Source organism: Nicotiana tabacum, chromosome 16 (assembly GCF_000715075.1).
Source record: "Nicotiana tabacum cultivar K326 chromosome 16, ASM71507v2, whole genome shotgun sequence".
Classification (NCBI taxonomy): domain Eukaryota; kingdom Viridiplantae; phylum Streptophyta; class Magnoliopsida; order Solanales; family Solanaceae; genus Nicotiana; species Nicotiana tabacum.
Window position 1 is genome coordinate 120,112,003 of NC_134095.1, and position 16,872 is coordinate 120,128,874.

Sequence of the window (16,872 nt, forward strand, 5' to 3'; positions counted from 1 at the left end):
GTTTTGGCCTCAAGCTGCTCGACGGAAGCAGCTGGTCGACGCTCATCCATGGCGGAATGAGCTGGACGACGAGGGCAGCGACGGGGGGGTCCGGCGGTTCAGGCGTCCATGGTCGTTTGTTTAGGGTAGTGTTGACGACGGACAATGACGACGAGGGAGGGGACTGTTTGGTCGAAGGTCTGGACGACGCCATGGGAGGCAGCCATGGTTATCTTGAGGAAGAAGAAGAAGATAGGAGGGGTGGCGGATTGGTTTAGTGTTTTTAGGGTTTTCTTCTTTTAATTTTTGTTTTGTTTTGTAAAATGTAAGACAAAGGGGTTTGGGTCTTTTGGGTTATGGACTGGGTCGACCCAGTTCGAAATGGACTGGGTCGTAGGGAAGATTGGGCCATTTTTTGGGCCTGTGGCTTGAAATTGAAGAAGAGGCCCAATTCCGACTTTCCTTATATTTTCGCTCTCTTTTCTTCTTTTATTTCTCTAAAACTAAATTATAAAAATACTTAAACTATTATTAAGAATTAAATTAAGTTATAAAAGCGCAAATTAACTCCCAATAACAATTAACGCACAATTAAGTAATAATTAAGCATAAAATTGTATATTTGGACATTAAATGCTAAAAATGCAAACGATGCCTATTTTTGTAATTTTTAATTTTTGTAAAACAAATTTAATTACTAAAAATTGTAGAATTAAATCCTACATGCAAAATGCGACATATTTTTGTATTTTTTATTAATTTAGCAAATAAACACGCACAGACAAATACAAATAATTATTCAAAATATCACAAAATTGCACACCAAAGAAAAATTATTTTATTTTTGAATTTTTTGGGAGTAATTCTCATATAGGGCAAAAATCACGTGCTTACAAGTATCTCCAGTGATTTGGAGATTCCTTTCTGGATGTCCTGGAGGGGTGGTGAGTTGCTCTTTCGTTTTGGAGCAGAAGATGACGGGTTGGTTGGTCTTTTCATTTAGAGATGGAAGGGATAGGAGATAGGGCACTCGATTGTTGTTGGTGACTGTTGGGATTTCTCCATTAGAGGATGTTGTAGTAGATTTGGTAGGGAAATCATAGGTTTGTGTGTTTGGGTGGGGAGTTGGCCTGTCAGTGGTGCCCATGGTGGAGTCCCCGTTTGGAGATAAGGAACCGACCCCATTAGGTGTTTCACCAAGTGTGGTGATTGAGGCATTGGGGTTTGGGCTAGAGGCCCCTTGAGAACTGGGCTCATGATTTGAGCTGGTGGGGTCATCGGATGTTGGCCCCGCTTTTCGTTTGGCTCCCGTATTGGGCTGCTCTCTTGGGCCTGTATGCTGCCCGTGTTTGGACGTATCTTGTGCACCAGTAGAGAGTCTGTTTGGGCCAATTAGCCTCCTTTGGTTTTTTTGTACACTGTTTATTAATATTTTTGAATTATAATGAAGAGTTTGAGTTTGTAAGAATTTTCCTGAATTGGCATCAAACATGTTTACCTATATCTCTTCCGTCTGTGGAGCATGTTGTGGTTTATGCATTTTGCCGTCACTGCTATGTATTGTTTTTGCTTGTCCCTGTTTAGTCTGCGTGGGAAGGTGACAGTTTTCCATTCACTTTCCTCTGGGAATGGTTCCTTTTGATGAACTTCTTGTGGTTCTTTGAATGTTGTGGATGTGTGTATTTTATAGTTGCATTTAAGAGTAGTGTGCCCTATCCTGCCACAAATGGTGCATAGGGTTCCTTCACTTCATAAATCACAGCCTGTTTATGATCTCCTATGATTACTATTGTTTCCACTGGAGTTTCCAGTGGCACTTGGATACAGATGCGTGCATATCTCTCCCTTAGAGTAGAGGATGTACATTGGTCTATCTTGAGGAGTTTGCCTAGCTTCCTCCCAACTTTTTCTAATATATCCTTGTCACAAAATTCTGTTGGCAGTTGGGGTAGCCGGATCCAAATGGCAGTAGAGGTGAGGGTGGCTTCTTGAGGAACAAATTTTGGTTCCCATTTCCTTACAAATAAGAAGTTTCCAGAGATAAACCAAGGTCCTAGGTGTAGAGCCCTCACCATGCTTTCCTCTAAGCTAAACTTTACTATGTAGAAGTCCCACCCTAGGTCAATCAAGATTAACTGGTCGGATGGCTTCCATAGGTCGTTTAACTTAGATCGAAGCATATGGTGTGACATCTTTCTTTTGAATATTTTGATGATTACCGAGTATCTCCATGGTAAATGAAGGCGTTCTTTGTCTTCTTGTGAGAGGGGAATTGAGCCCTCAATATGCTTCCCTTTGTCCAGTTCTGAAATTGATTGGTTATCCATGTCGTAGTAGTTGGTTTGGTTGTTCACTTGTTTATCTAGGAGCATTTCCTTATAGGAGTGTTGAGGTAACTCTACCTCCATTTGGTTGTGTTTATCCGATAGTTCCGGTGGGATTGGTGGCTTAATCGGTGGAGGTTCCATGTTGTTGGGAGATGCTTTTAGGCTAGAGTTGGAGAGAGAATTAGATCACGATGACAAGTCACAAAATTTAATCAAGGACCTTATTATATTAATCAAGCAATTAATAATAACTATGATAAAAGAATATCAAATACAATATATATTTTATATCAAACGACGTTCGCCAAAATATGTTCAAATCATCAAACATGATATTTGATCTAGGGCATATCTACTATATCGCTAACAACCCTTGTTACAAATCAAGTATTTTTACATATAATATGTTTACAAAATTATTTGTTCCAAAGATTTTTCTTGGAAAGAGGTAGCTAGTAATTGTACCATTTCTTGCAACAGTATGGAGGAGATTCTTGATCGATATGAAAGATACTCATATGCAGAGAGACGCTTTCTTGCGAGCAATTCTGAATCATCATCAGTATGACTATCAGCTTTTTCTTTCCTTCAATTAATAGGGGTACGTACCTGCAAATACGAGGTTTTCTAGTATCAATGTACTAAGTATGAATTAGATAAGTCTTGCAGGAGAATTGGAGCTTGGAATACACAAAACTCAAGGCTAAGATTGATCTTCTGCAAAGGAACCACAAGTAAGAGCATAATTGCTTCCATGAAATCTTTTGGGAGAGTTTAACTTATATACACCCAGTGATGGACAGTGTAAAGAAACTTTGTATTTTACATGTTTTATAAGGTCATTTCCTTTGCTTTGTTGGTTTCCCATCATGTTTAATTACAACTCTAGAAGTTATAACATGACTTTTAAATGATTTGGTAATAATGGCTGATACATTAGAATTTTTTCTCATGTCAAGGGGATTTCGTTCCTTATATATAACAAAAATATGTTCGTTTTTACCCAATGTGTATGGTATAAGTTTTTGATGAACCGCCTTCCTTCCACTTAGTTCCGTCATTATTTGATAGTGTAAAAATTATTTACACTATCAGTATTTCTTTTTGAAAATGTAGCGTAGAGTGATTCAATGTTCATTTTTCTTTATACTTTTCCAGGCATTATTTGGGAGAAGATCTGGAGTCGTTGAGCTTGAAGGATCTCCAGAACTTGGAGCAACAGCTTGACAGCGCTCTTAAAGCTATTCGATCCAGAAAGGTAAAGGGTCTTTTTTTCTCCATTCAAATTTTGGGCTTTCTTTTTTTTGATTTTTTATCCGGTGTCCATTACCCGCTTTAATATCTTGATTAGTCTGAATTCGTACCGTGTAAGATTTATTAAAGGGAGAAGCTCCTACTAAGATTTTCCATTCTTATAACTCGAATTCGGAACCTTTAATTAAGGATAAAAGGGTCTTGTTTATCCTACCACAATTCTTGGTGGTTTAAGGCCTATTAAAAAGGAAAGCACTACCGACCAAGATTCAAATTTTGGGCTTTCACTAATATGCAACATTTGACTGCTGTTTTCTTGCAGAATCAACTCATGCATGAATCTATCTCTGAGCTACAAAAGAAGGTTTGCTTCTGTTGAATTTGGCAAATTTTGTCCCACATCGGTGGGCTCTTAAGTTTTGGGGGGATTTTCCCCATATAAAAGAAGGTCTAATGTTTAGGATTTAAACACACCTCTCATTTGCCTTCTCATCTGTTTAAGACATTTGTATCTTCTCTCTTTAGTATTATTTCACTTGTATTTTTGGAGTGAAATAAAATATTGGTTGTGTCCGAGGAGTATGCAAAATTAGCCGAACCTCGTAAATTCTGGTGTTCCCTTTATTGTTGTTTTATTGTCTTATTTATTATTTGGTGGCTGTCATAATTTTTGGTATAGTAGTTGTGACTTATTCACACTATATACATTTGGCTTCCGCAACAATTGGTATCAGAGCCAAGGTACTGTCTAAGTATGCTCTGTGGTTGCAGCATAGTCTGATCTTCCACATCAGAAAAGATTTATCTTGGTAACTGAGTCAAGGTTCTGTCTGAGTATGCTCTGTAGTTGCAGCTTAGTCCGATCTTCTACATCAGAAAGGAAATAATCTTGATTTGTGTCGTCAGCTATTAAATAATATTTGTGTCAAAGATGGGAGACAATAAACAAGAAGAATCTACATCAAGTGTCAACAATACATCATCATTGACATCTTCACTTATGACAAGAATTGTGTCAAATGCGAAATTTGCGGTCGAAATTTTTGACGGGTCCGGACATTTTGAGATGTGGCAAGGCGAGGTTCTAGATGTCCTTTTTCAACAAGGGCTAGATCTGGCCATTGAAGAAAAGAAACCAGATGTTATTGGAGAAGAAGATTGGAGAATTATCAACCGTGTTGCTTGCGGTACCATTCGATCCTACCTTGCTAGAGAGCAGAAATATCCATACACAAAGGAAACTTCTGCAAGTAAATTATGGAAAGCACTGAAGGATAAATTTTTGAAGAAAAACAGTCAAAATTAATTGTACATGAAGAAGAGACTGTTTCACTTCACCTATGTTCCTGGTACCACGATGAATGAACATATCACCAGTTTCAATAAGTTGGTCACAAATTTGCAAAATATGGATACAACTTATGATGATGGTGACTTGGCCTTGATGTTGTTGGCGTCACTTCCTGATGAGTACGAGCACCTTGAAACTACTCTACTCCATGGAAATGACGAAGTTTCTCTCAGAGAAGTTTGTTCGGCTTTGTACAGCTATGAACAAAGAAAGCGAGAAAAATAGAAGGGCGGAGAAGGAGAAGCACTATTTGTGAGGGGTCGTCCTCAAAGTCAAACGAGGACAAATAAGGGAAGATCCAAGTCAAGATCCAGACCCAGCAAAGATGAATGTGCCTTTTGTCGAGAAAAAGGGCACTGGAAGAAAGACTGTCCGAAGTTGAAGAATAAGGCCAAACATAACAATGGAAAGGCCATTATGGATTCAAATGTAGCTGATTGTGATGATTCAGACTTCTCATTAGTTACAACAGAGTCATCAACATCATCAGACATATGGTTGATGGACTCGGCTTGTAGCTATCATATGTGTCCCAATAGGGACTGGTTCGTGGAATTTCAAGAAGGAGAATATGGAGTCGTCCACACAGCGGATAACAGCCCTCTTACCTCATATGGCATTGGTTCAATACGATTAAGGAACCATGATGGAATGATCAGAACATTAACAGATGTTCGATATATACCGGATTTGAAGAAGAATCTCATCTCTGTGGGAGCCCTAGAATCAAAAGGGTTCAAAATCATTGCAGAAAATGGAGTGATGAGAGTATGCTCCGGTGCACTAGTGGTAATGAAGGCTAATCGGAAGAATAATAATATGTACCGCTATCGTGGCAGTACAATTATTGGGACAGCGACAGTGACATCCAGTGACGACAAAGAGGCAGAAGCAACCAAGCTATGGCACATGCGCTTGGGACATGCTGGAGGAAAATCCTTGAAAACTTTATCAGATCAAGGATTGTTAAAAGGAGTCAAGGCTTGCAACTTGGAGTTTTGTGAGCATTGTGTCAAAGGGAAACAGACAAGGGTTAAATTTGGTACAACGATCCATAATACTAAAGGCATTTTGGATTATGTCACTCTGATGTTTGGGGTCCTTCCAAAACACCTTCATTGGGTGGGAAACACTATTTTGTAACCTTTGTTGATGATTTTTCTCGAAGAGTATGGGTGTATACAATGAAGAGCAAAGATGAAGTGTTGGGAATTTTTCTCAAATGGAAGACGATGGTGGAGAATCAGACAGGCAGGAGGATCAAGTGTATTCGCACAGACAATGGAGGTGAATACAAAAATGATCATTTCAATAAGGTCTGTGAAAATGATGGCATCGTCCGACACTTCACTGTTAGACATACACCACAACAGAATGGAGTGGCAGAACATATGAACCGGACCTTGCTGGAGAAGGTACGGTGTATGTTGTCCAATGCTGGCTTGGGCAAAGAATTTTGGGCTGAGGCAATTACATATGCATTCCACCTCATTAATCGTCTACCATCTGCTGCTATTGATGGCAAGACACCATTTGAAAAATGGTACGGAAAACCTGCTGTAGATTATAACTCTTTGCATGTGTTTGGCTCAACTGCATATTATCATGTGACGGAGTCAAAATTGGATCCAAGGGCAAAGAAGGCTATTTTTATGGGAATTACTTCTGAAGTCAAAGGATATCGCTTATGGTGTCCTATGACAAAGAAAGTAATATTCAGCAGAGATGTTACCTTTGATGAATCTGCTATGGTAAATAAGGTAACAGAAGACACCAAACAAAATAAAGGTGCTTCTAAGCAGGTGGAGTTTGAGGAAAAATTTATTTTTCCTACACAAGAAGCAGAGGAGGAAACAAATGAAGATTACCCTCTGGAAGGAGAGCCAGTAGAGGAGATTCCAACTCAGGAACCTCAACAACAACTTGAATCAATAGCAACCAGCAGGCCAAAAAGAACAATAACGAAACCTGTTCGTCTCATTGAGACGGTTGCTTGTGCAACCTCAATTGTAGCTGATGATGTTCCTACCACTTATAAAGACGTTGTCCAAAGTTCAGAAGAAGATAAGTGGAGGATTGCCATGAATGATGAAATACAGTCCCTTCATCAGAATCATACATAGAGATTGGCCAATCTCCCGAAGGGAAAGAAAGCAATTGGGTGCAAATGGGTATTTGCAAAGAAGGAAGGATTTCCTAACCAAGTAGATGTTCGCTACAAAGCAAGATTGGTGGCCAAAGGATATGCTCAAAAGGAGGGAATTGATTACAATGAAGTATTTTCTCCAGTTGTAAAACATTCCTCCATTAGAATTATGTTGGCTTTGGTAGCACAATTGGATTTGGAACTAGTTCAGATGGATGTAAAAACTGCGTTTTTACATGGAAACTTGGAGGAGGAAATCTACATGACTCAGCCAGAAGGATTCAAAGTTGCTGGAAAAGAAAATGTGGTGTGCAAACTTGAAAAGTCGTTGTACGGATTGAAACAATCTTCTAGACAATGGTACAAGCGATTTGACGAGTTTATGTTGCGGCAAGGGTACAAAAGAAGCAAATACGATCATTGTGTGTATTTGCACAAGCTTAAAGATGGTTCCTTTGTATATCTTCTCCTATATGTTGATGATATGTTGATAGCTTCCAAGAATTCGGAAGAAATTGATAAGTTGAAAATTCAACTGAAGAAGGAGTTCGAGATGAAGGATTTGGGTGAGGCAAAGAAAATTCTTGGCATGGAGATAATTAGAGATAGACGTTCAAAGAAACTCTGTTTATCTCAGAAAGAATATTTGAAGAGAGTACTACAACGTTTTGGCATAGATGACAAGACTAAGCCAGTTAGTACTCCACTTGCTCCCCATTTTAAGCTAAGTACTACTATGTCGCCAATGGATGAAGCTGAACGAGAGTATATGTCAAAGGTACCATACGCAAATGCTGTTGGTAGCTTGATGTATGCAATGGTTTGCACAAGGCCTGACATTTCACAAGCTGTTGGAGTTATTAGCAGATATATGCACAATCCAGGGAAGGAGCATTGGCAAGCTGTGAAGTGGATTCTACGGTATATTCATAATACTGTAGATGTCGCGTTAGTTTTTGAGCAGGAAGACAATCAGTCTGTAGTTGGATATTGTGACTCAGATTTTGCGGGTGATCTGGACAAACGAAGATCAACTACTGGTTATGTGTTTACTTTTGCAAAGGCACCAGTTAGTTGGAAGTCTACTTTACAGTCAACAGTTGCTTTGTCTACAACAGAGGCAGAGTACATGGCTATTACAGATGCTGTGAAAGAGGAAATTTGGCTTCAAGGATTGCTAAAGGAGCTTGGTGTTGAACAAAAAGGTATCACAATTTTTTGTGATAGTCAAAGTGCTATTCAATTAGTGAAGAACCAAGTTTATCATGCAAGGACGAAGCACATTGATGTTCGGTATCATTTCGTACGAGAAATCATAGAAGAAGGTGGAGTCACAGTGAAGAAAATTCATACTACGGAGAATCCTGCTGATATGCTGACAAAGGTGGTGACTGCGGTCAAGTTTCAACATTGTTTGGATTTGATCAACATTGTTGAAAACTGAAGATTGAAGATGAAGACACAATCAAAATTTGTTATTGAGAGAAAATTGAAGATGTGGAATTTTGCCAAGGTGGAGATTTGTTGAATTTGGCAAATTTTGTCCCACATCGGTGGGCTCTTAAGTTTTGGGGGGATTTTTCCCTATAAAAGAAGGCCTAATGTTTAGGATTTAAACACACCTCTCATTTGCCTTCTCATCTGTTTAAGGCATTTGTATCTTCTCTCTTTAGTATTATTTCACTTGTATTTTTGGAGTGAAATAAAATATTGGTTGTGTCCGAAGAGTAGGCAAAATTAGCCGAACCTCGTAAATTCTGGTGTTCCCTTTATTGTTGTTTTATTGTCTTATTTATTATTTGGTGGCTGTCATAATTTTTGGTATAGTAGTTGTGACTTATTCACACTATATACATTTAGCTTCCGCAACAGCTTCCTCGTGGAAATTTTGCATTTGATGTACTAGCATTTGTTATTGGAAAAAGTTAGCTAGAGCAAAAGTTATTTTTCAAGAAATATTTTTTTATGAGAAAGTTGTTATTTGGTGTTCGGTTACAAAAAATTAACAGGGAAAAATAACTTTCCTCACTTATATGCATAAGTCATTTTCCTTACAACTATTAATTTCATATTACTTGATCCAACTAAAATTTAGACGTTATAATTAATTAGTACTAAAGATTTCATCAGAACACTTCCAATTTGTCGAACTTATTTATCGTCAATACATTATGTATTTTCTTCAAAAAATATTTGCACTAACTCACCCATAAAAATTATGTCGTTTACCATGCCAATCATAATCTTAATTGAAAAATGGTTCATCATTGATATCTTAAGAATTAGTTCTGCTATTTTACAGGAAAAGGCAATACGGGAGGAAAATAACACGCTAACGAAGAAGGTGAAACTACTTCTGTTAATTGCCGTAAAATTTTCATGAAGTCGCAACTCTTGATGAACATTTTACCATTTCTCGATTTGTGCATGCTAATCTTCGCTTATTGTTCCGATTTATCAGATGTCCCCGAAAGGGACTCTTTCCACTTCGTTATCTCTAAGTTATTAAGTAGGCTCATTTTATTTGCATTGTTTGTTCCACTATTTGCTGAACAGATCAAAGATAAGGAGAAGAGAATAGGACAGCAGGCTGAATGGGAAGAGCAAAATGATCATGTCCCTACTTCAACGTCTTTTCTCTTCCCACAAACAATTCCATGCCTAAACATCAGGTAATTAATTACTACTTATCTGCCAAAATAAATGAATGAATAAACAAAATTTATCAGCATTTTATTCTTGGAAAGTGGTACGTCTTAAAAATCGTGTCAAACTTCCGATTTCTATTTGAATGGTATATGAAGTTGGGATTGACCACGAGAAAAGGTTCAAATTAAAGACAAAAATGTTATATAATTTATTCTTATCTATCTAAGCCTTGGTAAATAGACTTCCACGAAACCTGTGCTTCTAGGTAGGATTGTTTACGAAAAGCTGAAGAATCAAACAAATTGAAAATCAAATTAAACCGACAACAAAAAAAACAATAGTTTTTGGTTTCATTTGGTTTTAGTTTTAAATTTAAAAAATCAACAATTATGGTTTGGCTTTGGTTTTAAGCAAAAAATAACCTAAACTATCAAACCAAACCGACAAAAGTATATTTATAAAACTTATTATATATTACACATACATATATTTAAAATTTTATGGTACATATTAATCATTTGCACTCTTTGTTTATGGTCTAGTTCTTTGCCTTAACAGTAATGTAGTTCTTTACCTTTACTTTCTATTTGATTGATAGTCTTTATTTTTCTAAGTCTAAGAATCTTGTCACAATAAAAATATCTTGTCTTTAATTAAGTCCTTAAGTTATTCATCACTATTTAATATATTGTCATCAAGATATCTTGCTAAATGACATATTTTCTCAGAAAGTAATTGCTTTGATAGAGTTATGTTGGAATATAATCTTCACAATATGTGTTTCACAGGCCACTGCACCCGTCCTACTTCTAATGATACATTGGAAAAGGTGGGAGAGGGGCTTAGGGTATGTCTCATATTTAAATAAACCCTGACAAAAATTGAAAAGCCAAAATAAATAAATATATATTGATAGACCAACAAAAACCAAAGCTATATTTAATTGGTTCTATTTGATGTCGATATATGAAAATTTGACTTTTAATTGGTTATGGTTTTTAGGGGAAAATCTATCAAAATTGAACCATAGATATTTTTATTTGTAGGAAGTATTAGAGACCTTGTAGATTAGTCAAGGTGCATGAAAACTGACCAAAATACCAGTGATATTAATTTTTTGTTGAATGGCATTGTGTTTCTCTTAAAATATTGAATGTTCGCTACGTATTTTTGTCATAGTTAGACTATGTTTATGTTGACCATCAACTTAACGCGACCACCTTTTCTTTTATCCCACGTTGAACATGCTTTTCGAAACTTGGATAAAGAAGGTTGATTGAGTGCTATTTGAGAGTCTTGATTAAATTTGGTGTGCGCTAATTATGAATGCAGAGGCAATTACCAAGGGGGAGAAGTAGAGGCAAGGAGGAATGAGCTTGACCTAAATCTTGATTCTTTATATCCAAGCCATCTTGGATGCTTTGCTGCTTGACAATGACGAAAAGGGTGATTTTCAGAAGAACTCTGCTGTTGAATTCTAGTTTTCCAAGTCCGTGTGAACATCTGGATTAAATTGTGTGAAAATAAGAAATTACTTTACTTTTGGAAGTTGGATTCTTTGTAACTTTGCAATGAGTGTGAAGAGAGCTAGTTACATCACATTTGCAACTGAAAGGAAAGTGTAATTCTCTATGGCAATATTTCACACCTTTGATTGTGAATTAACGTGCTGCTATCACACGTGTTTGTTGAGTAATTAGAGTGAATTCTTCACTAATTCAATAATTTGTCTAATTTACTGGTAATACACTTGGCAATTGTCAGCATTCAAGTGAGAATTTCTTTTTGTTCTTAATGGTTGTGTAAGTCTGCTACGAAGGTAGGCAATAAGTGTGTCCTTGGATTATGACGTTCAAGGTGTCATTTCTAATGTTTCTCGGAAATACTTTTCCTCAAAACTTCATTTATGCAAAATTTTATGTGTTGTATCAATGCTAAACAGTCCCTTTTTCAAAAAAAAAAAAAAAAGAAAAAGAAAAAAGAAAAACTGCTTTCGGATTGGATGTTTGCTTTAGAACTGAATGTTAACCTGTTACTTTACTAATCTTCATGTCACGACTCAAATCGGAGGTCCGCGACAGGTACCCGGTACTTTACTCAATCGAGTACCAACGTAACTTATTTTTCTTATCATACCATCATGGGTAAATGGGCCGGAAGGGCCGTGATGATATAACCAGAATAAAACATAAGGGAATACTTGACATAGGACGCACTACTAGAAATCCGGAAAAAAGCGACCAAAATTTAGCGACCAAAATTGGTCTGTGGGAAAAAGCGACCAAAGTTGGTCGATAAACTAGCGAAAATAATAAAATAAATAAAAGAAACAAAATAGCGACCAAGGTTGGTCGCTACTTGGTTGCTATATTAGTCAAAATGTTGACTGGACTGGTCAGACTTTCTTGGTCAAACATTTACTGAGATTAGTGACCAATGTTGGTCGCTAAAGTGGGACCCACCTACAAAATTTTAATAATTATATTATTATTTTAAAAAAATTATAAAATATAAATATATATAATATAAAAATGGCGACCAACGTTGGTCGCTACTTAAAGGGTAGGCAGATACCGACCAACTTTGGTCGCTTAAATGGGGCCCAGTTATACAATTTTAATAATTATATTATTAATTTAAATATTATATGAAATATAATTAAATCTGATTTAAATATAGCGACCAACTTTGGTCGCTAAACTAAATTCTTGAATAAATAGCGACCAAAGTTGGTCTCTATTCAGGTCAACAATGGTCAAAATTAAAAATCACTTTTGTATTTACTATCTAAATAATATAAATATAAGCCGTTAATACTTTTGTAATACAAGGGATGAATAGTACTATGAATCGTGCGTGTCTCTCTCTCTCTCTCTCTCTCTCTCTCTATATATATATATATATATATATATATATATATATATATATATATATATATATATATATATAATATACTTACGCTATATTATGCACTGAGTATAAGTCTATTAGGTAATATTATATCGAATATAGCTTACATATATAATATATATACTTACGCTATACTATGCACTAAGTATAAGTGTATTAGGTAATACTGTATCGAATATAGCTTATATATATACTTACGCTATACTATGCACTAAGTATAAGTGTATTAGGTAATACTGTATCGAATATAGCTTTTATATATATATATATATAATGTACTTACGCTATACTATGCACTAACTATAAGTGTATTAGGTAATACTGTATCGAATATAGCTTATATATATAATATATATATACTTACGCTATACTATGCACTGCGTATAAGTGTATTAGGTAATACTGTATCGAATATAGCTTATATATATATATATAATATATATACTTACGCTATATTATGCACTGAGTATAAGTCTATTAGGTAATATTATATCGAATATAGCTTACATATATAATATATATACTTACGCTATACTATGCACTAAGTATAAGTGTATTAGGTAATACTGTATCGAATATAGCTTATATATATAATATATACATACTTACGCTATACTATGCACTGCGTATAAGTGTATTAGGTAATACTGTATCGAATATAGCTTATATATATATATATATAATATATACTTACGCTATACTATGCACTAAGTATAAGTGTATTAGGTAATACTGTATCGAATATAGCTTATATATATACTTACGCTATACTATGCACTAAGTATAAGTGTATTAGGTAATACTGTATCGAATATAGCTTATATATATAATATATATATACTTACGCTATACTATGCACTGAGTATAAGTGTATTAGGTCATACTGTATCGAATATAGCTTATATATATTTAATATATATATACTTACGCTATACTATGCATTGCGTATAAGTGTATTAGGTAATACAGTATCGAATATAGCTTTATATATAGCTTATATATATATATATATAATATATGTACTTACGCTATACTATGCACTAAGTATAAGTGTATTAGGTAATACTGTATCGAATATAGCTTATATATATACTATATATACTTACGCTATACTATGCACTAAGTATAAGTGTATTAGGTAGTATTATATCGAATATAACTTATATATATATAATATATATACTTACGCTATACTATGCACTGAGTATAAGTGTATTAGGTCATACTGTATAGAATATAGCTTATATATATATATATATTATATATAATATATATACTTACGCTATACTATGCACTGAGTATAAGTGTATTAGGTCATACTGTATCGAATATAGCTTATATATATATATATATATATATATATATATATATATATATATATATATATATACTTACGCTATACTATGCACTAAGTATAAGTGTATTAGGTAATACTGTATCGAATATAGCTTATATATATATATAATATATATATAATATATATATATACTATGCACTAAGTATAAGTGTATTAGGTAGTATTATATCGAATATATATATATATATATAGCTTAAATTGAATTAAAATCCTAAATTTATACTACATATGTACATAATTTTAAATTGTATTATACACACACACACACACACACACATATATATAGCTTAAATTGAATTAAAATCCTAAATTTATACTACATATATATATAATTTTAAATTGAATTAAGAGTAATATAATTTTTTTTAGAAATAGCGTCCAACTTTGGTCGCTATTTCTAAAAATTCAAAACTGATTTACCTACCAAAATAGCGACCAACTGTGGTCACTATTTTTAATTCTAGAGTGTCAAAACAGGGATCCCCTCCCATTCTTTCTAAAAATTTCCCAAAATCTCTCTTTTATCTCTCACACTCAAACCCCCCCTTCTAACTCCCAGCTCCAGATGCCCCACCCACGCCACCAACAACCACCGCCCAGCTGCCGTCGCCCCGTCGCCGTCGCCTCTGCCGCCGCTGCGTCTCTCTCCTTCTCCACCTCCTAAAAATTCTAGGTTATAATTACAATTTATATCTTTTGTGTAAGCTTATAATGTTTTGTTTATTAGCTATGAATTATTTTTAAATGACTAGTGTTTCAATTAATTGTTTAAAATTGTATTTTATAGAAATCTAGGGTTTAGGTTGTATTTATCATTATTTAACATTTTATAAAAATCTAGGGTTTATAGAAATCTAGGATATAAATTGAAACTTTTAGGATATGAGTTGAATTTTTAGGATATGAATTGAAACTTTTAGGATATGAGTTGAATTTTTGGGATATAAATAGAAATTTTAGGATATGACTTAAACTTTTGTAGATATGAATTGAACCTTTAGGATATAAATTGAACTTTTAGTTTATGTTTAAACTCGTAGGATAAGAATTGATGAACTTTTAGTTTTTAGGTTTTGTTCTTGTGAATTGAACTTGTACGATATAAATTGAAGCTTTTATGTATGACTTAAACTTTTTACGATATGAGTTGAAACTTTTAGGATATGAGTTGAACTTTTAGGAAATAAATTGAACTTTTAGGATATGTATTGAACCTTTAGGATATGACTTGAAGTTTTAGTTTATGTTTAAACTCGTAAGATATGAATATAACTTTAAGTTTTTAGGTTTTGTTCTTGTGAATTGAACTTGTAGGATATAAATTGAAGCTTTTAGGATATGAGTTGAATTTTTAGGATATGAATTGAAACTTTTAGGATATGAGTTGAACTTTTAGGAAATAAATTGAACCTTTAGCATATGTATTGAACCTTTAGGATATGACTTGAACTTTTAGTTTATGTTTAAACTCATTGGATATGAATATAACTTTTAGTTTTAGGTCTTGTTCTTGTGAATTGAACTTGTAGGATATAAATTGAAGCTTTTATGTATGACTTGAACTTTTTAGGATATGAATTGAAACTTTTAGGATATGAGTTGAAATTTTAGGAAATAAATTGAACCTTTAGCATATGTATTGAACCTTTAGGATATGACTTGAACTTTTAGTTTATGTTTAAACTAGTAGGATATGAATATAACTTTTAGTTTTTAGGTTTTGTTCTTGTGAATTGAATTTTTAGGATATGAATTGAAACCTTTAGGATATGAGTTGAATTTTTAGGATATAAATAGAAATTTTAGGATATGACTTGAACTTTTGTGGATATAAATTGAACCTTTAGGATATAAATTGAACTTTGAGTTTATGTTTAAACTCGTAGGATAAGAATTGATGAACTTTTAGTTTTAAGGTTTTGTTCTTGTGAATTGAACTTGTACGATATAAATTGAAGCTTTTATATATGACTTGAACTTTTTATGATATGAGTTGAAACTTTTAGGATATGAGTTAAACTTTTAGGAAATAAATTGAACGTTTAGGATATGACTTGAACTTTTATTTTATGTTTAAACTCGTAAGATATGAATATAACTTTTAGTTTTTAGGTTTTGTTCTTGTGAATTGAACTTGTAGGATATAAATTGAAGCTTTTATGTATGACTTGAACTTTTTAGGATATGAATTAAAACTTTTAGGATATGAGTTGAACTTTTAGGAAATAAATTGAACCTTTAGCATATGTATTGAACCTTTAGGATATGACTTGAACTTTAGTTTATGTTTAAACTCGTAGGATATGAATATAACTTTTAATTTTTATGTTTTGTTCTTGTGAATTGAACTTGTAGGATATAAATTGAAACTTTTAGGATATGAGTTGAATTTTTAGGATATAAATAGAATTTTTAGGATATGACTTGAACTTTTGTGGATATGAATTAAACCTTTAGGATATAAATTGAACTTTTAGTTTATGTTTAAACTCGTAGGATAAGAATTGATGAACTTTTAGTTTTTAGGTTTTGTTCTTGTGAATTGAACTTGTACGATATAAATTGAAACTTTACGATATGACTTGAACTTTTTATGATATGAGTTGAACCTTTAGGATATGACTTGAACTTTTGTGGATATGAATTGAAGGTTTAGGATATGAATTGAACTTTTAGTTTATGTTTTGGAATTTTAGATTGCCGAAGGATTATTAGAAGAGGTTGATGACGTTATTAGACATGCAATAGAACTTCCACCAAGAATAATTAAGATCCAGTACCTCGCAAAGTGTGCCTTTAATTGTTCTTCTCATTAGCGACAATGATGATGAGAAGGCAATGGCATGTGTTTCAAATAGTGATGGTGCAGGTAGGAATTTAGTATTTTCTAAGTAGATAA

General features: G+C 34.0%; 1 pseudogene; it reads left to right on the forward strand.

Moving 5' to 3' along the window:
• LOC107800982 (truncated transcription factor CAULIFLOWER A-like) overlaps window positions 1-11,684 on the forward strand; it is a 47,867-nt pseudogene extending 36,183 nt beyond the window's left edge.
• The last annotated feature ends 5,188 nt before the right edge of the window (window positions 11,685-16,872 follow it).